This window comes from Pipistrellus kuhlii, unplaced genomic scaffold (assembly GCF_014108245.1).
Source record: "Pipistrellus kuhlii isolate mPipKuh1 unplaced genomic scaffold, mPipKuh1.p scaffold_m20_p_151, whole genome shotgun sequence".
Classification (NCBI taxonomy): Eukaryota; Metazoa; Chordata; class Mammalia; order Chiroptera; family Vespertilionidae; genus Pipistrellus; species Pipistrellus kuhlii.
Window position 1 is genome coordinate 68,164 of NW_023425462.1, and position 19,717 is coordinate 87,880.

A 19,717-nucleotide genomic window follows, 5' to 3' on the forward strand; every position below is an offset into this window, starting at 1 on the left:
GGTGTGTGCAGGAGGCAGCCGATCCATGTTTCTCTGTCATCGGTGTTTCTGACTCTCTATCTCTCTCCCTTTCTCTCTGTAAAAATCAATAAAGTATTTTTTAAAAAATTCCCTGAGCCATAAAAAAAAAAGAAAAAAAAAGAAAATAAAATAAAAAGAAAAAAAAAGAAAATAATAACAACAACAACAAAAAAAAATTCCCTGAGCCAAAACCGGTGTGGCTCCTTGGATAGAGCCTCGGCCTGCGGACTGAAGGGTCCCGGGTTCGATTCCAGTCAGGAGCATGGATCTTGGTTGTGGGCTCAACCCCGGTGGGGTGTGTGCAAGAGGCGGCTGGTCTATGTTTCTCTATCATGGACTTTTCTAACTCTCTGTCCCTCTCCCTTCCTCTCTCTGGAAAATCTATAAAAGCAAAACAAACAAACAAAAAATAAAACTCCCTGAAATGTACACCCAAAAGTGAGTTTGACGATATGCAAATTTTTAAAATTCACATAAACACATACACACAAATCCCTCGGCAGGGCCTGTGAGCTCAGGAGGCATCTCCCCGCAGCTCCGCCAGGCGCCCCTCCCGCCCCGCCGGACCCGCCGGACCCGCCGCACCGGCCGGGCCGGGCGGAGCGGACTCCTCCTCCTCCTCCTCCTCCTCCTCCTCCTCCTCCTCCTCCTCCTCCTCCTCCTCCTCCTCCTCCTCCTCCGGGCCGCTAACCCTAACCCTAACCCCGCCCCGGGCTCCCGAGGCCGCAGCGAGGCTCCCGGACCGGGTCCTGCGGCTCCTGCGCTCCGCGCCGCCCGCGCCGCGCCCTTTGGACGGACGGGGAGGAGGCCGGCGCCATGCGAGCTGCGAGCGCCCCGGCCCGTCCCCGGCGCTCCCGGCGCTCCCGCCCCGTCCCCCGAACCCGCAGGCCGTGCGGGCGGCGCTCCAACCCCGAACCCCGAACCCCGAACCCGCCCCACAAAGCCCGGGCCCGGCGCAGCCCGCTCCGCTCCCCGCCCCCGGCCCCCCGCCCCGGGCCCTCCCGGCGGCTCCCGGCGGGTCCGGCGGGCCCCAGGCCGGGGGGCGGGGAGGGGGCGGTCCCGGCCCCGGTCCCGACCCGGACCCCGGGACCCGCGGCGGCCTCGCGCTGACCTGGTCCGGCGGCGGCTCGGGTCCGGGCCTGGGCGTTTCCAGGCGGAGGGAGGGAGCGGCCGGCGGCGCCGGGAAAGGCAGGAAACCGCCTCCTCCTCCCTCCTTCCTGCTCCGGGCTCCGGCTCGGCCCCTTCCTCCCGGCGCCCCTCCTCCTGCTCCGCCCGGGAAGGAGGACGATCGGATGGGGGACCCGGTCCGGCCTGGGGTCCGGTCGGCGCCGCGATGGTGCGGGCGGGGCGGGGCGGCCCCGGGAGCGCGCACCGGCCCGGCCTCAGCGCGCTCCGGGCGGGGACCTGGATCCCCGGTCCCGCCCCGGAGGCCCCCGGGCCCTCACTGACCGCCCGCCCCTCTGGGCCGGGCCGCTGGAGGTCGGTGTAGCTGACAGGGCCCTGCATTCCAGGGACGGGCAGGGCTGGCCCCGACCCACACAGCGTTCCCAGGCTTGTGTGGACGGCGACCATCGGCAGAATGAGAGCAACCTTGCATGACTTGCCAAGAAGTCTGTAACTATATATTTTTTAAAGTAGAGGGTAGAAGCTCCTTCCATATATATTTTTTATTGATTTTTTAAAATATATTTTATTCATTTTTTTACAGAAAGGAAGGGAGAGGGATAGAGAACTAGAAACGCCGATGAGAGAGAATCATTGATCAGCTGCCTCTTGCACACCTCCCACCGGGGATGTGCCCGCAACCAAGGTACATGCCCCTGACCGGAATCGAACCTGGGACCTTTCAGGCTGCAGACCAACGCTCTATCCACTGAGCCAAACCGGTTTCGGCAGTCTGTAACTATTTACTGAGATTTGCTGTACCAAGAATTTGTCCTTCTGCTCTGTCCCTTAGAGATTAAGAGGAACAAAGAGTACATTCCTCTTGACAGACCACACGTTCAGCGTTTTAAGTGTAAAGAGCATCGCACAGTTAATAAACCTGCTATAGTCGGTCAATGGCTACCTGTAGTCCTCTCGACCCCACTTTCCTGTCTTTCTTTTTCTTCTCAATTCCCACCTCCCTACCTCAGCCCGGTTCCACCATCAGGCTGGCCCTGGCAGGACCCTCGTGCCCGGGCTTGTGGGAGTGGCTGAGAGGAGAAAGCCTGCCTGTGAACCAGATAAAATGCTCTGAGATGCCCAGGACACTGTACACCCAGTGGGAAGTCTGGATGGAGGGAGCATGTCCAATAAACAGTTAAAGGACTGAGAAGTGCTTTCCCCCCACCCCCCACCTCACTGCCTCATCCACGAAGGACAGTTACCACCAATTTTGCATGAAATATCTTTCTGTAAATACTGCAAGTCACCCCAAAAGGCAAAAAAGAAAAAAGAAAAAAAAAAGTGTGAAGGGACAGAGAAGCATCAGAACCACACTCCACACTCAGCTATGGCAGCTTGTGGCATGATCAGATCACAAATTTTTTTAAACTAATGTCCACGTACTTTGTTTCTGTTAAGGCCGAGCAGGAGGAACGCAGGAGGCACAGATGGCTCCGGCATCCAAAACTGGGGATCCAGAGGTTTTTAACGGATTCTAGGTGGGCTTGCTCTGGGAAGAGAATTCTCTGTGCAGGTCCGGGTTATGGGAAACTCCGAGGGGAGTGTCATGGTCTCAGCAAGCGGAATGTCCACTGTCAAGTGTCCCCAAGGTCCATTCCCGGGGAGAGGGTAGGCGTTCAATGGTTTGATCAGACCTAACAATGTCCACACTTGTTATAAGTCGTTTGAACATAAAAGTGAGGGTTTCTTTGTGAGGGAAAATTCACAAGGATCTATAATAATAAGAGCCTAAGTGACCATCGCAAGGGACCCGATGCAAGGCGACCAGGCCTGCAGGGGGATCAGTCAGGGGCGACCAAACGCCTGAGCAGCAGGCTGTGTGGGGCAACTAGATCTGGGGGGGAGATGGGGGATAATCAGGCAGGCAGGCGGGGTGAGCAGTTAGGAGCCCTCTAAGCAATAATTAAAACAGAAAGAAAGCCGAAACCAGTGTGGCTCAGTGGATAGAGTGTCGGCCTGTGGACTGAAGGGTCCCAGGTTCAATTCCGTTCAAGGGCATGTATCTTGGTTTCGGGCACATCCCCAGTAGGGGGTGTGCAAGAGGCAGCTGGTCGATGTCTCTCTCATTGAAGTTTCTCTCTATCCCTCCCTCTTCCTCTTTGTAAAACAATCAGTAAGAATATATTTAAAAAAAAAAAAAAAAAAAAAAAAACAGAAAGAAAGCCCCCATGTGGGACAGTCTCAGGGCCAATCTCAGGACGGTTCTTATGACTGAGCGTCTGATGCTGCTGCTTGCCAGCCAGCCCAGCCCAAGTTTCCTAAGCCAGCTCCCTGGCATGTCGCTGCGTCACCGTTACTTAGCAACGCGGGTGGGGTCACCGTGCAGAGGCGCAGGCGCAGGGCAGGGCTGCTCAGAGGGCTGGAAGCCGCCCTCCCAGGAGGAGGGGAGAACAGAGAAAGGCGTGAGGAGGGAGGGAGGGAGGGGCCGAACTCCCCACCCACTGAGCCCGGCCTCCGCCATCATTGGGTGAATCTGGACCCTGCAGGCGGAAGTTACCGGGACAGCCGGTCTCAGGGAGGCCGCCGTCATTGCGGCAACCAGAGCAGCTGTCACCACTGAGGGCTCCGGGGGAGGGAATGGGCATCATGAGAACGTGTTAGTCCCGCGAGATCCGAACGCACGGATGAGGGGGGTCAGAGGGAATGTGACTTTGAACATGGTTAGAGACTCTCACCTCCATGCTGAGGTCCCTGGTGTCTGACAATGTCAGCAGCATCCAAATGAGTTGTCCCTTCCAGGATCTTAGTCAATTCCAACATTGCGTCATATTTTTTAAAGTTACTTCTGTGAGGTTAGGTGATTACTACTTAGTTCTTTTTTACTGGTAAATTAGTTGTAAACATGTCTCTCCCCCCCCCCCCCGAATAAAATATTCCAGTTAATACGTTAGCATTGAAACAGTTTGTTAAAATACACGTTGTTATTATTTCAGAGAGGAAGGGAGAGGGGGAGAGAGAGAGAAACATCAATGATGAGAGTGAATCTTCCATAGGCTGCCTCCTGCCAGCCCCTACTGGTGACCGAACCTGCAAACTAGGTATGTGCCCTTTGCGGGAGTTAAACCTGGGACCCTTCAGATTATAGGACGATGCTCTAGCCGCTTAGCCCAACCATTAATGGCAAAAATCAGTGCTATTGGAACGTGTACTTGTAACTCAAATAGTTCTGCTTGATACCTAGGCCCATCTCTTTCAGACTGAAAGATGAATAATCCTGTAGAAATATGCTATGGACAAGAATTTCTTATATTGTGACTTCTTAGAATGTAAACATAGAGCAGGCTTATGCAATGATTTTATAGGTAAACACTTTCAGTTTGCTGCAAGTAGGTTACTGGTTACCGTATTTTCCGGTGTGTAAGACAACCCCCTAATTTTACAGTTAAAACATAGGTTTAGGCCTATATTTGCTGCATAAGACTACCCCCCACTTCCGAGGCAACACCAGTTCTTTTTTTAATATACTGCCTCTCTGACTCTGGCCAATCTGAGCAGGCTTTTTACTAGAACACAGTGTAGCTTTGAGTACAGAACATGTACACTGTGTACAGGTCTATGGAACGATATGGTTAATACAGTAGATCGCAAAGGACGCTGTCAACCCATTACTGAGCAAAAATGATACTCTGCTGCCATCTTGTGCCCATTCAAGGAACTACAGCATACACTACCAGCTTTCAGACTGAAAAGCCTTTTGGGCATTGGAAGAAAATTTTTTTAAGTATATATTTTATTGGTTTTTTACAGACAGGAAGGGAGAATGATAGAAAGTCAGAAAAGTCGATGAGAGTCATCAATCAGCTGCCTCCTTCACGCCCCCTACTGGCTATTTATTAAGTTTTCCAATATTTATTAACCTGAGTGTGTTTTAAAATAAAATAGCACTTCCAGCGGACACATGCTGTGTCTTGCCCATTCTTTGAAGTGTCTGTGGCTGTTTCATTTCTACTTCCTGCATCCGGTGGTTCCCATTTTCCTTTCAGAAATGAGGAGCCTCGGCGCCTCCTCCGGACGGAGGAAATGTCGGCCTGTGTACATTCGTAGGGCAAAAACCTAGGAGCCAGAGAGGAAGTCCTATAATGATGGCTTTCTTTTTTAAAATCGGTTTTAACTGATTTCAGACAGAGGAAAGCGGTCTGCAGTCCCTATGCTGCACGTTATACCCCTGACTGTTGTGTAACGGCCACTTTGTACGGCTTCACCCCCTCCCCCGTCCACCCGCTCGAACCCCTGGGTTCCTGGGCAGGTGCCTGGCCGGGCTGGACCTCTCCCTCTTCTTTCCTCTCTGTGAAGTCCATTAACAGTACTTTTTAAAGGATGAATTAGCCTTGGCTGGTGTGGCCTGTGGACTGAAGGGTCCCAGCTTGATTCCCGCTCAGGGCACTTGCCTGGCTGAGGGCTCCATCCTCAGGAGGCAGCCAATCAGTGATGCTCTCTCATCATTGTTTCTGTTTCTCCCTCTCCCTCTCTCTCTGAAATCAATAAAAATATTTCTTTAAAAGAACGAGTTGAACAAAAAATCCGAAGTTGTTCCCGGATTCCTACCCAATGAGCCCTAAACTGAGCCCCACCCCGCCCCAAACATTTGCCCTCGCCTCACTACAGTCTCCCCCTTCGGCCCGAACAATTGGTCCAGTCCTTCCGCATTTCCAAACACACCCGCCCATAGCCCTGGTCCAGCCTATCAGCGTATTCCTCCATACCCGGATTTCCTGGCTCAGATCTAGTCCCACCTCCAGCATTTTCTCCCGCCCATATTCCTGTTCGCAGCCTATTTGCTTTCTCTGCCACACCCGGATATGCGAGCCCCGTTCTAGTCCCGCCTCTAACACTTGGTCCCGCCCTTAGCCCTGGCCTAGCCTATCCGCATTGTCCAACAAGCATTTGGTCCCGCCCAATAGACATTTTCAACCTATCGACGCTGTCCGATTACCCCGAATATTCGGGATCTGACCTAGTTCCGCCTCCAGAACTTATTCACGCCCATATGTCTGATACAGCCTATCCGCGTTATCCACACCCACTTGGTCCAAACCCAATCAACTTTTCCAACCAATAGGCGCTGTCGGACAACACCGGACATCCGGGCTCTGACCTAATCCCGCCTCCAACAAGAGGTCCCACCCATAGCCCTAGTCCAGCCTATCCGAGTTGTCTATAAGGCCGAATATCCGGGCTCTGGTCTAATCCCACCTCTTACTATTAGTCCCGCCTATAGCCCTGGTTCAGGCTATCCTCGTTTTCGATACCAATTTGATTCCGCCCAATTGACTTTTTCAGCCTATCGACGCTGTCCGACAACCCCGGATATCCGGGCTCTAATATGATCCCGCCTCCAGCACGAGGTCCCACCCAAAGCTCTGCTCCAGCCTATCACGGTTGTCCGACACCTCACTGCACTGAGTCAGCGCAATTTCCTTTTGTAACATAACAGTTAACATCATAGGTATTTTAAAGCCTGGATACGTCGAGTTTAATGCCAAAAATGGAGCTTTTGCAGGGAGTTTTAGATCATTACTAATAACTGCATCTATGGGGCGGGGGGGATCCCCGTTATTAATCCATATACCCGCTAACAACACTTATGGGGTGTTATATCGCCGTCTTGTGGACACATCTGTTATTGCATCGTTCAAACTTTTTTTTTTTTTTAATATATTTAAATTGATTTTTTTACAGAGAGGAAAGTAGAGAGCTAGAAACTTCAATGAAAGAGAAACATCGACTAGCTGCCTCTTGCACGCCCCCTACCGGGGATGTGCCCGCAACCAATGTACATGCCCTTGACTGGAATCAAACCCGGGACCTTTCAGTCCGCAGACTGGCGCTCTACCACTGAGCCAAACCGGTTTCGGCTAAACTTTTTTTTTTTTTTTTAATATATTTTATTGATTTTTAACAGAGAGGAGGAGAGAAAGATAGAGAGCCAGAAACGTCGATGAGAGAGAAGAGAGAAACATCGACCAGCTGCCTCTTGCACATACCGCAACCAATGTACATGGCCTTGACCGGAATCAAACCCGAGACCTTTCAGACGCTCTACCACTGAGCCAAACCAGTTTCGGCTAAGATATATTTTTAAAAAAATAAAAAAATCAAAGAATAGACTTTCTTAAATCCTGGTAAGCATAATGGCAAGTGCACATATGTGGATGGATATATATGCGATTTGATAAGGATGCTATTTTGAATAACAATCTTCAAAACTTCATGTCATATTTTGTGCAGGCGTTAACATCATAGATATTTAAACGCCTAGATACGTCGAGTTTAATGCCCAAAAAAAAAGCATTTGCAGGAGTTTTAGTTTATCATTAATAACTGTATCTATGAGGGAGGGAACCCCTTTATTAATCGATATACCTGCTAACACCGCTTTTGGGATGTCATGTCGCCGTCTTGTGGACACATCTGGTATTGCACCGCTTAAACTTTTTTTTTTTTTTCAGCCATCCCAAAGCAAGAGTACAGTAAAGTGACAAGTATAGCACAGAGACCTCTGTTCACGAGCAATCTGATACTACCCGTGTGATACCAGTAACCACGCACACGTTTTAATTTCTTTTTCTCCCAAATAGCAGGGGCGATATCCTGTAACCAGGACCTTCTCCTGCACAACCATCAGCATCCGGTGTTCCCTCTGATGCATGTCTGCACTCCAGTAATCTGACGGGATCGGAATGTGGCCCGTTGTCCCAGAAATGCCCTCAGCAGGCGGCCAGAGACGCCGCCGACACCCCCTTCCAGTGAGAAGCGCACTTTACATGGAGTCTTCGCCTCTCCCGGTCCCCCTCCAGGAACCTGTCACAGACTGGAGCCCTTTAACGCTTTACAGAAGCGGCGGATACTAATGTTTAGAATCGGGGACCCTGTAGGATGCAGAGATGCCCCCCGGAAGGCAACCAGAACCGGGCACGAAGCCGAGGGCCCCGGACCTCCGAATCCCAAGAGATGGGGAGCTAGGGGGACCCCCCTCCATAGGGGTGGATCAGACCCATGCAAATGCAGTGGGAGCGCTAAGTTAATGCGGTGGGAACCCTGAGTTAACAGCCCGCAGCCAAGTAGTCTTTCTCTCCCGGGCACAGCGATTGCACCTGGCTGCGCCCCTGCAGTGTGGCTCAGTGGTTGAGCTTCGGACTGTGCATCGGAAGGTCTCAGATCCTATTCCCGAATCCATGGCGGTTTGGGGCCGCCACGCCTGCTGTGGAGGTGCAGAAGGCAGCCGATTCTCGCCGTGGATGTGGATCCCCGTCGCTGAAAGCGATGAAAAGGGGTTGTTTTCTCTCAGAGAGAAACGCGGTGGCGGCTGTGCCAGCTTGCGGGGCTGCGGGCCGGGCAGGCCTATCAGGGAGGTGGCAGCGGTAGGAGGCTTGGAAGGAGGCACTCCAGGAGGCAGAGGAAGTGGTGTCTCTCTCGGGAGGGCCCTGTCCTGGGGCCGCCTGACCGTGGCTGCAGGGTCGCAGGCTGGGGGTGAGGGTTGGACAGCAGAGTCCTTCCCGAAGGACAGCTTCCAGTGCCTGGTAAGTTCACCTCCAAGTCTCAAGCACATGTTCTTTTTGTCTCTGTTCTTTGGAGCTTTGAGTGCAGAGGAGACCGTTAGCACCACCCATGCCATCTGGCCGGTGTGGTTCTGTGGTTGAGCTTCCATCTATGAAGCGGGAGGTCGTGCGGTTCAGTTCTTGGGCAGAGCACATGCCAGGTTGTGGGCTTCATCCCCAGAGTGGGCGTGCGGGAGGCAGCCCATGGAAGGTTTTCTCTAATCATTGCTGTTTCTCTCTTTCTCTATCTCCTTTTCCCTCGGAGATCCGTAACGTATTAAAAAAAAAAAATTCACCGCAGCAGGTTTGGTTCAGTGGAAAGAGCCTGGGCCTGCAGACTGAGGGGTCCCGGGTCCGATTCCGATCAAGGGCATGTACATTGGTTGTGTGCACATCCCCAGCGGTGGGTGTGCAGGAGGCAGCTGGTCCATGTTTCTCTCTCAACCATGTTCCTAGCTTTCTATCCCTCTCCCTTCCTCCCTGTAAAAAATCAATAAGATATATTTTTTAAAAAATAAAAAATAATAAATAGACTTTCTTAAATCCTGGTAAGCATAACGGCAAGTGCACATATGTGGATGGATATATATGCGATTTGAAAGGGATGCTATTTCGAATAACTGTCTTCAAAACTTCGTCATATTTTCTGAAGGCGTTAACATCATAGATATTTAAATGCCTCAAAACGTCCAGTTTAATGCCAAAAAAAGGAGCAATTGCCGAAATTGATTTGGCTCAGTGGATAGAGCGTCGGCCTGCGAACTGAAGAGTCCCAGGTTCGATTCCGGTCAAGGGCATGTACCTTGGTTGCGCGCACATCCACTGTAGGTCAATCAGCTGGTCAATGACTCTCTCATTGATGTTTCCAACTCTCTATCTCTCTCCTTTCCTCTCTGTAAAAAATCATTAAAATAATTTTTTTTAAAAAAGGAGCATTTCCAGGGAGTTTTAGTTCAACATTAATAACTGCATCAATGGGGTGGAAAATCCCCGTTATTAATCGATATACCTGCTCACACCGCTTTTGGGATGTTATGTCGCCGTCTTGTGGACATATCTGGTATTGCACCGCTTAAACTTTTTTTTTTTTCCCCCCCAAGCCATCCCAAAGCAAAAGTACAAGCATAGCACGAGCAATCTGAAATTACCCCTGTAACCCAGCAAACGTTTTTATATTTTTCTCCCAAATAGCATGGGCGATTTCCTGTAAACCAGGGCCTTGACCTGTACAACAATCAGCATCGGGGGTTCACTCTGATGCGTGTCTGCTTTCCAGTCCTCTGACCGGATCGGGATCGCAATGTGGCCCGTTGTCCCAGGAAGGCCCTCGGCAGGCGGCCAGAGAGCCCGCCGATACCCCCTTCCCGTGAGAGGCGCACTTTGCATGGAGTCTTCGCCTCTCCCAGTTCCCCTCCAGGAACCTTTTACAGACCGGAGCGCTTTTAACACTTTCTTGAACTGGCAGATACTAATGTCTGGAATTTAGGGCTCTATAGGCCACAGATGCCCCCGAGAATCCAAGCAGAATGGGAGAATGTAGTCAAGTGGCCCTGAGTCTCCAAACCGCAAGAGAATAGGAGCCGGACTCCTCCTTTGCTCTGGCCTGGACGCCCAGCAGCGGGCTCTTTAAGCTGGCCTCAGCAATAAACGTTGCTTAGCGACAGGCGCAATGCACGCTGGGAAATGTAGTTCCAATGGACACGGTGAACGCCCGGAAGTGCGTCACACGTACGGCGCTAAGAACGCCGGGAAGTGTGGCCGCGCAGCCGCTGTGCATGCCGGGAGGTGTGTCTTGCGTCGGTCGCTCTGCATTCTGGGAAGTGCGTCATGCGTCGGTCGCGACGCACGCCGGGAAGTGTGGCAGCGTCGCCACGTCGAGTGCCAGAAGGTGCGTCTTGCGTCCGTCGCGACGCACGCTGGGAAGTGCGTCAGGCTTTCGTGGTGATGTACGACCGGAAGTGCGGCAGTTCGGGAGGCGGGACAAGACGGGAGGAGCGTCTGGGTGAGCGCGGGGCACGCCGGGAAGTGTGTCTGTGCCGCAGAGGGCACTGTGTGGCGGGAGGCCCGGCCGCGGCGGGATGGCGGAGCGGACGGCGGAGCGGATGGAGCGGGCGGCGCGGTGCACAGCGCCGTGCGGGGCCGCTTGGTTAGCGCGGGCAGCGGGCGGCCTCGGGGGCCCCGCGGTGGGCGAGCTGCGCCGGGCGGTCCCGGGCGCGTCTGGCCGGCGGGGCGGAGGGACCATCCCGCGGGCTCCTGGCCCGGCCGGCGGCTTGGGGACGGGACTGGGGTCACTCCCGGCCGGGACCCGTGGGCCCGTGTCCGGTCCTGACTCGGAGGCCGTGACTGCAGCACCGAGCGAGCGGCTGGTTCTCAGGAAACACGGTGCGCGATGGCGGCAGAGTGTGGACAAGGCACCTGCTGGTGCTTTGCTTTTTTTAGGGAGGGGGGGGGGGAGAAAGAAAAAGAGAGAGAAAGCGGGCAATATTGAGAGAGAATCATGAATTGGCTGCCTCCACACTGCTGATCGAGCCCACAACCCGGGCCTGTGCCCTGACCGGGAGTCGAGCCGTGACCTCCTGGTTAACAGGTGGATGCTCAACCATTGAGCAGCACCGGCCGGGCCTAGGTAAACACTTGCTGAATGTATGAATGACCTTGTAACTATCCAGAGGGCCCTGGGCAGAGAAGAGGTGCCCAGCCCTGGTTTAAGGCAAGAACAAAACCTCGCCGGTAAAGGGAGCCCACTCCCGTGACAAGGCTGCTGAAAGGGACACTGCCAGCTCCCCACGGCCCTGCCGCCCGCTCCTCCCACAGGCTGCCAGGACCAGGACCAGGCCTCGGGAAAAATCCAACTTAATGTTTTCTTTCCCAAGTTAGCGTTACAAACCGACAGCAAAACCGTAAAAACACTTAAAAACCCCAATAACAATATCAAACCTGAAACCCGCCAGGGGATGCTGACTCCCGATCAGTCACACTTACTTTAAGCTTCACCTTCTGGAAGTCCAGCTCACGCACTTGGGGGACCTTGTAAATGACGTACAGGCGGTAGTGCTTTTTGTTGGTCACGGGGTTCCTGAGAATACTGCAAAGAGCCAAGGTCAAGTTCAAAGGAGACAAGTCCACGCGGGGCCTTCCAGGGCGTTCCCACAAACCCCCGAGCACAGAGCAGCGGACAAGCCACTGATCTTCACCTGCAAGGTCACAGGGAGCATCGGGGAAAGAATAACAGGGCACTGGGCCCGAAGGGGAGATTTGCACTATTTTCTCTGTGGGGTTCTTGTTGAAGTTCACACCAGGAAAACAGATGGCCGGCCCAGCAGACACTCAGCATGTCCTGTTGTTGTTCACCAGGAGGCTCTTCAGTCTCCTCAGCAGGGGGAAGCCATCCAGTTTCTGTATTTCATTGTCAGAAAACCAATGGCATCGAACTGGTCCAAGGTCGCACCCAGATTCCCCTTGACAGGGATTTTATATCCTGTGACAGAGGAAAGCCCACGGGAGGAATGACAGGACTGAAAGGCACCGAGGCCCATCAGCAGAACTGCCCCGTCATTTGACTCCAGGCTGCCGTTCATTCAGAAAGTGTTTAGCTAGGCCCGGCCGGTGCGGCCTGTGGTTGACCATCGACCCAGGAACCAGGAGGTCACGGTTCCATTCCCGGTCAGGGCACATGCTCAGGTTGTGGGCTCCATCCCCAGTGTGGCCAGGGCAAGAGGCAGCCGATCCATGATTCTCTCTCATCATTGATTTCTCTCCCTCTCAAAATCCATTAAAAAAAAAAAAAAAGTGTTTACCAAGCACCCAGACCAAACACTGCAGGTACTGGTACTGAGACCCAAGCCCCAGCTGCCATGACGCTTATGGGAGGGCGGGGCCATGAACAAGGTGATGAACACGGTGATGGCAAGGAGGCCAGGGCACCGGGGGCGGGGACATTGGTCAGGCTGTTGCAAGGTGCCCCGACCGCTCTCAGCAGGGCCGCAGCTAGAGACCAGGCAGGACAGGAACCGACAAGGGGATTTGCTCCCAGCCTGTGGGGGCCGGGACAGGAGCTCCCTTTGCCTTCCTGGGACTCGTCAGGGCACGGTCATACTGTCCTGGGTCTCCCCTGGGCCCACAGCCCCGGCTGCGACCCAGAGGTGAAGGTCAAGGGTTCAGACACAAGGTACCTGGGTCACACAGGAGGTCAGAGGTTCACTCAATAGTGAGTCTCTGGGTGAACAATTCCTCCAGATTCTCCCTGACTTGTCTAAGTCGGGCGCTGGGGTCACAGCCCCCGAGTCCAGGCTCGGCGCCCGAGCGGATCAGACCGAGACCCGGCGCCCAGAGGCCGCACCGGACACGGGCCAACGGGTCCCGCCGGCCGGGCCAGGAGCCCGCGGGATGGTCCCTCCGCCCCTCCGGCCAGACTCCCCCGGGACCGCCCGGCGCAGCTCGCCCACCGCGGGGCCCCCGAGGCCGCCCGCTGCCCGCGCTAACCAAGCGGCCCCGCACGGCGCTGTGCACCGCGCCGCCCGCTCCATCCGCTCCGCCGTCCGCTCCGCCATCCCGCCGCCACCTCCTCCCGCCCCGCGACTCCCGGGGCTCCCGCCATAAACTCCCCTCTGCGGCCTCAGACACACTTCCCGGCGTGCCCCGCGCTCACCCAGACGAGCCTCCCTTCTTGTCCCGCCTCCCAAACAGCCGCACTTCCGGTCGTACATCACCACCAAAGCAAGACGCACTTCCCAGCATGCCACGCGACGGACGCAAGACGCACCTTCTGGCACTCGACGTGGCGACGCTGCCACACTTCCCGGCGTGCGTCGCGACCGACGCATGACGCACTTCCCAGAATGCAGAGCGAACGACGCAAGACACACCTCCCGACATGCAACGCGGCGACGCTGCCACACTTCCCGGCGTGCGTCGCGACCGACGCATGACGCACTTCCCAGAATGCAAAGCGACCGACGCAAGACACACCTCCCGGCATGCGCCGCTGCTACGCGGCCACACTTCCCGGCGTTCTTAGCGCCGAACGCGTGACGCACTTCCGGGCGTTCACCGGGTCCACTGGCACTACATTTCCCAGCGTGCGTTGCGCCTGTCGCTAAGCAACGTTTATTGCTCAGGCCAGCTTAAAGAGCCCGCTGCTGGGCGTCCAGGCCAGAGCAAAGGAGGAGTCCGGCTCCTATTCTCTTGCGGTTTGGAGACCTTGGCACCTTTGGCTACGTTCTCCCATTCTGCTTGGATTCTCGGGGGCGTCTGTGGAGCCTGTAGGGTCCTAAATTCCAGACATTAGTATCCGCCAGTTCAAGAAAGTGTCAAAGCGCTCGGGTCTGTGACAGGTTCCAGGAGGGGGACCGGGAGAGGCGAAGACTCCACGCAAAGTGCGCCTCTCACGGGAAGGGGGTGTCGGCGGGCTCTCTGGCCGCCTGCCGAGGGCATTCCTGGGACAATTGCGATCCCGTCAGAGGACTGGAAGGCAGACACGCATCAGAGTGAACCCCCGATGCTGATTTTTGTGCAGGACAAGTCCCTGGTTTACAGGAAATCGCCCATGCTATTTGGGAGGAAAAAAAATAAAACGTTTACGGGGTCACAGGGGTAATTTCACATTGCTCGTGCTATACTTGTCACTTTACTGTACTTTTGCTTTTGGATGGCTGGGGGGAAAAAAAAAAAAGAAACTTTAAGCGGTGCAATACCAGATGTGACCACAAGACGGCGACATAACATTCCCAAAAGCGGTGTTAGCAGGTATATCCTTTAATAACAGGGATTTCCCCCCACCCCATAGATGCAGTTATTAATGTTGAACTAAAAGTCCCTGCAAATGCTCCTTTTTTGGCATTAAACGACGTTTTTGGCATTAAAATATCTATGATGTTAACGCTTGCACAAAATATGACATGAAGTTTTAAAGATTGTTATTCAAAATAGCATCCCTTTCAAATCGCATATATATCCATCCACATATGTGCACTTGCCATTATGCTTACCGAGATTTAAGAAAGTCTATTATTTGATTATTTTTTTTTTTATATATATATCTTACCCGAAACCGGTTTGGCTCAATGGTAGAGCGGCAGTCTGCGGGCTGAAAGGTCCCAGGTTCGATTCCGTTCAAGGGCATGTACATTGGTTAGGGGCACATCCCCGGTAGGTGATGTGCAAGAGGCAGCTGATCGATGTTTCTCTCTCATCGACGTTTCTGGCTCTCTATCTTTCTCTCCTCCTCTCTGTAAAAAATCTATCTAAAACAAAACAAAAGTTTAAGCGGTGCAATACCAGATGTGTCCACAAGACGGCGACATAACATCCCAATAGCGGTGTTAGCAGGTATATTGATTAATAACGGGGATTTTTTCCCCCATTGATGAACTAAAACTCCTGCAAATACTCCTTTTTTGGCATTAAACTCGACGTTTTTAGGCGTTAAAAATACCTATGATGTTAATGCCTTCTGAAAATATGACATGAAGTTTTGAAGATTGTTTATTCTAAATAACATAAGTATCAAATTGCATATATATATATGTGCACATACCACTTTGCTTACCGGGCTTTAAGAAAAAATGTTTTTCTTCAATATGTTATGTATCTCAGAGAGGGAGAGAGAGGGAGACATACGAAAGATTAGAGAAAACCATCCATTAGCTGCTACATGCACACCCCACTCTGGGGATGGAGCCCACAACCTGGTTTGTGCCCTGACCGGGAATGGAACCGCACGACCTCCTGCTTCATAGCTCAAAGTTCAACCACTGGGCCACAGGGGCCTGATGGAGGGCACGCGGTGTCTTTAATGGTCTATTCTGCAGTCATAGCTCCAAAGAACACAGACAAAAGGTACTTTTGCTTGAAAGTCAGAGGTGCACTTACCAGGCATTCCAGGCTCTGGGGCCTCCGGGAGGGACTCTGCTCTCGAACCCTCACCCCAAGCCTGCGACCCTGCAGCCACGGTCAGGCGGCCCCAGGACAGGGGACGCCTGATTCACTACTTCCTCTGCCTCCTGAAGTGCCTCTTCCCAGGCCTCCTGCCGCTGCCACCTCCCTTTCAGGCCGTCCCCGCCTGCAGCCCCGCAAGCCGGCACAGCCGCCACCGCGTTTCTCTCTGAGAGAAAATTACCCATTTCCATTGGTTTCAGCGATGGGGATCCACATCCACGGCGAGAATCGGCTGCCTCAGGAACCTCCACACCAGGCGTGGCGGCCCCAACCCGGGCATCGAACCAGGAATCGGACCTGAGACTTTCCGATGCACAGTCCGAAGCTCAACCACTGAGCCACACTGCAGGGGCGCAGCCAGGTGCAATCGCTGTGCCGCGGAGAGAAAGACTGCTTGGCTGCGGGCTGTTAACTCTGTTAACTCAGGGTTCCCACCGCATTAACTTAGCGCTCCCACTGCATTTGCATGGGTTTGATCCACCCCTGAGGAGGGGGTCCCCCTAGCTCCCCATCTCTTGGGGTTTGGAGGTCCTGGGCGCCTCGGCTCCGTGCCCTGTTCTGGTGGCCTCCCGGGGGCCGTCTCTGCAGCATGGAGGGTTCCCGATTCCAGACATTAGGATCAGCCACTTCAGCAAAGCGTTGAAGGGCTCCAGTCTGTGACAGGTTCCAGGAGGGGGGCAGGGAGAGGCGAAGACTCCATGCAAAGTGCACCTCTCACGGGAAGAGGGTGTCGGCGGGCTCTCTGGCCGCCTGCCGAGGGCATTCCTGGGACAACGGGCCACATTGCGATCCCGTCAGAGGACTGGAGGGCAGACACGAATCAGAGTGAACCCCGAAGGGGATGGTTTTGCGGAGAAGGCCCTGGTTTATAGGAAATCGCCCCTGCTATTTGGGAGAAAACATTTGCGGGGTCACAATATATAACATGGGTAATTTCAGATTGCGTGAAGAGAGGCCTTTTTGCTATACTTGTCACTTTACTGTGGTTTTGCTTTGGGATGGCTGGGCAAAAAAACAAGAAAAAAACCAAAAAAAACCCCACCGCACACAAAAGTTTAAGCGGTGCAATACCAGATGTGTCCACAAGACGGCGACATAACATTCCCAAAAGCCGTGTTACCAGGTATATGGATTAATAACAGGGATTTTCCCCCCATAGATGCAGTTATTAGTAAACAACTAAAACTCCCTGCAAATGCTCCTTTTTTTGGCATTAAACTCGACGTTTTTAGGCCTTAAAATATCTATGATGTTAACGCCTTCACAAAATATGACATGAAGTTTTGAAGATTGTTATTCAAAATAGGATCCGTATCAAATCACATATATATCCATCCACATATGTGCACTTGCCATTATGCTTACTAGGATTTAAGAAAGTCTATTTTTTATTTTTTTATTTAAAAAATATATCTTATTGATTTTTTACAGGGAGGAAGGCAGAGGGATAGAAAGCTAGGAACATGGTTGAGAGAGAAACATGGACCAGCCGCCTCCTGCACACCCCATCACTGGGGATGTACCCAAAACCAATGTACGTGCCCTTGACTGGAATCGGACCTGGGACCCCTCAGTCTACAGGCCAACGCTCTATGCACTGAATCAAACCGGTTGTGGTGAAAGGTTTTTTTTTTTCTGTTTTTTTTTTTTTTTTTTTTTTTTTTTTTTTTTTTTAATACGTTAGGGATCTCAGAGGGAAAAGGAGAAAGAGAGAGAGAGAAACAGCAATGATTAGAGAAAACCTTCCTTGGGCTGCATCCAGCACGCCCGCTCTGGGGATGGAGCCCACAGCCTGGCATGTGCCCTGCCCAGGAACCGAACCGCACGACCTCCCGCTTCATAGATGGAAGCTCAACCACAGAGCCACACTGCAGGGGCGCAGCCAGGTGCAATCGCTGTGCCCGGGAGAGAAAGACTGCTTGGCTGCGGGCTGTTAACTCTGTTCACTTAGGGTTCACACAGCATTAACTTAGCGCTCCCACTGCATTTGCATGGGTCTGATCCACCCCTGCCGAGGGGGGTCCCCCTAGCTCCCCATCTCTTGGGGTTCGGAGGTCCTGGGCGCCTCGGCTCGGTCCCCGGTTCTCGTTGCCTTCCGGGGGGCGTCTCTGCAGCCTGGAGGGTCCCCGATTCCAGACATTAGGATCAGCCGCTTTAGCAAAGCGTTAAAGGGCTCCAGTCTGTGACAGGTTTCAGGAGGGGGACCGGGAGAGGCGAAGACTCCACGCAAAGTGCGCCTCTCACGGGAAGGGGGTGTCGGCGGGGTCTCTGGCCGCCTGCCGAGGGCATTTCTGGGACAACGGGCCACATGGCCATCCCGTCAGAGGACTGGAAGGTAGACACGCATCAGAGTGAACCCCCGATGCTGAAGGAGAAGGAGAAGGACATGGTTTTGAGGAACTTGCCCTTGGAAAACAATTATAACATTTGCGGGGTTACAGGGAATCACACGGGTCATTTCAGATTGCTCATTAAGAGAGATGTCTCTGCTACACTTGTCACTTTTCTGTAGTTTTGCTTTGGGATGGCTTAAAACAAAAAAAGTTTAAACGAACGACGCAATTCCAGGGATGTCCACAAGACGGGGACATAACATCACAAAAGGGGATTCGGAGACTCAATGCAGTGAGGTATCGGACAACGGTGATAGGCTGGAACAGAACTTTGGGTGGGACCTCGTGCTGGAGGCGGGGTTAGATATCCGGGGTTGTCGGACAGCGTCGATAGGCTGAAAAAGTCAATTGGGCGGAACCAAATTGGTGTCGAAAACGAGGATAGGCTGAACCAGGGTATAGGCAGGACTAAGTGTAGGAGGTGGGATTAGGCCAGAGCCCGGATATTCGGGCTGGTAGACAACGCGGATAGGGTGGAAAAGTTGATTGGGTTAGACCAAGTGGGTGTCGGACAACGCGGATAGGCTGGACCAGGGCTTATAGGCGGGATAAAGTGCAAGGGGGAGAGATTGGATTTGAGCCCGGATATCCGAGGGTGGCAGACAACGCGGATAGGCTGTATTAGAAATATGGGCGAGAACAAGTTCTAGAGGCGGGACTAGGTTAGATCCCGGATATCCGGGGTAATCGGACAGCGTTGATAGGCTGAAAATATCGATTGAGCGGTACCAAATGCTTGTCGGACAATGCGGATAGGCTGGACCAGGGGTAAGGCGGGACCAAGTGTTAAAGGCGGGACTAGAACGGAGCTCGGATATCCGGTTGTGGCAGAGACAGCAGATAGGCTGGAGAAGGGATATGGGCGGGAGCAAGCATTAGAGGCGGGACTAGATCAGAGTACGGATATTTCGGGTAGCCAAACAGTGCCAATAGGGTGGAAAAGTGAATTGGGCGGGACGAAATGCATGTTGGACAACGCGGATAGGCTGGATTAGGGCTATGGGCGGTACCAACTTTTGGAGGCGGTACTAGACCTGAGCCAGGAAATCCGGGTATGGAGGAATACTCGGATAGGTTGGACCAGGTGTAAGGGCGGGATCAAGTGCTAGAGGCGGGACTAGAACGGCGCTCGCATATCCGGGTGTGGCAGAGAAAGCAGATAGGCTGGGAGCAGGGATTTGGGCGGGAGAAAGTGCTGGAGGCGGGACTAGATCTGAGCCAGGAAATCCGGGTATGGAGGAATACGGTGATAGGCTGGACCAGGGCTATGGGCGGGTGTGTTTGGAAATGCGGAAGGACTGGACCAATTGCTCGGGCCGAAGGGGGAGACTGTAGTGAGGCGAGGGCAAATCTTTGGGGCGGGGTGGGGCTCAGTTTAGGGCTCATTGGGTAGGAATCCGGGAACAACTTCGGGTTTTTTGTTTAACTCGTTCTTTTAAAGAAATATTTTTATTGATTTCAGAGAGAGAGGGAGAGGGATAGACAGAAACATCAATGATGAGAGAGCATCACTGATTGGCTGCCTCCTGAGGATGGAGCCCTCAGCCAGGCAAGTGCCCTGAGCGGGAATCAAGCTGGGACCCTTCAGTCCACAGGCCACACCAGCCAAGGCTAATTCATCTTTTAAAAAGTGCTGTTAATGGACTTCACAGAGAGGAAAGA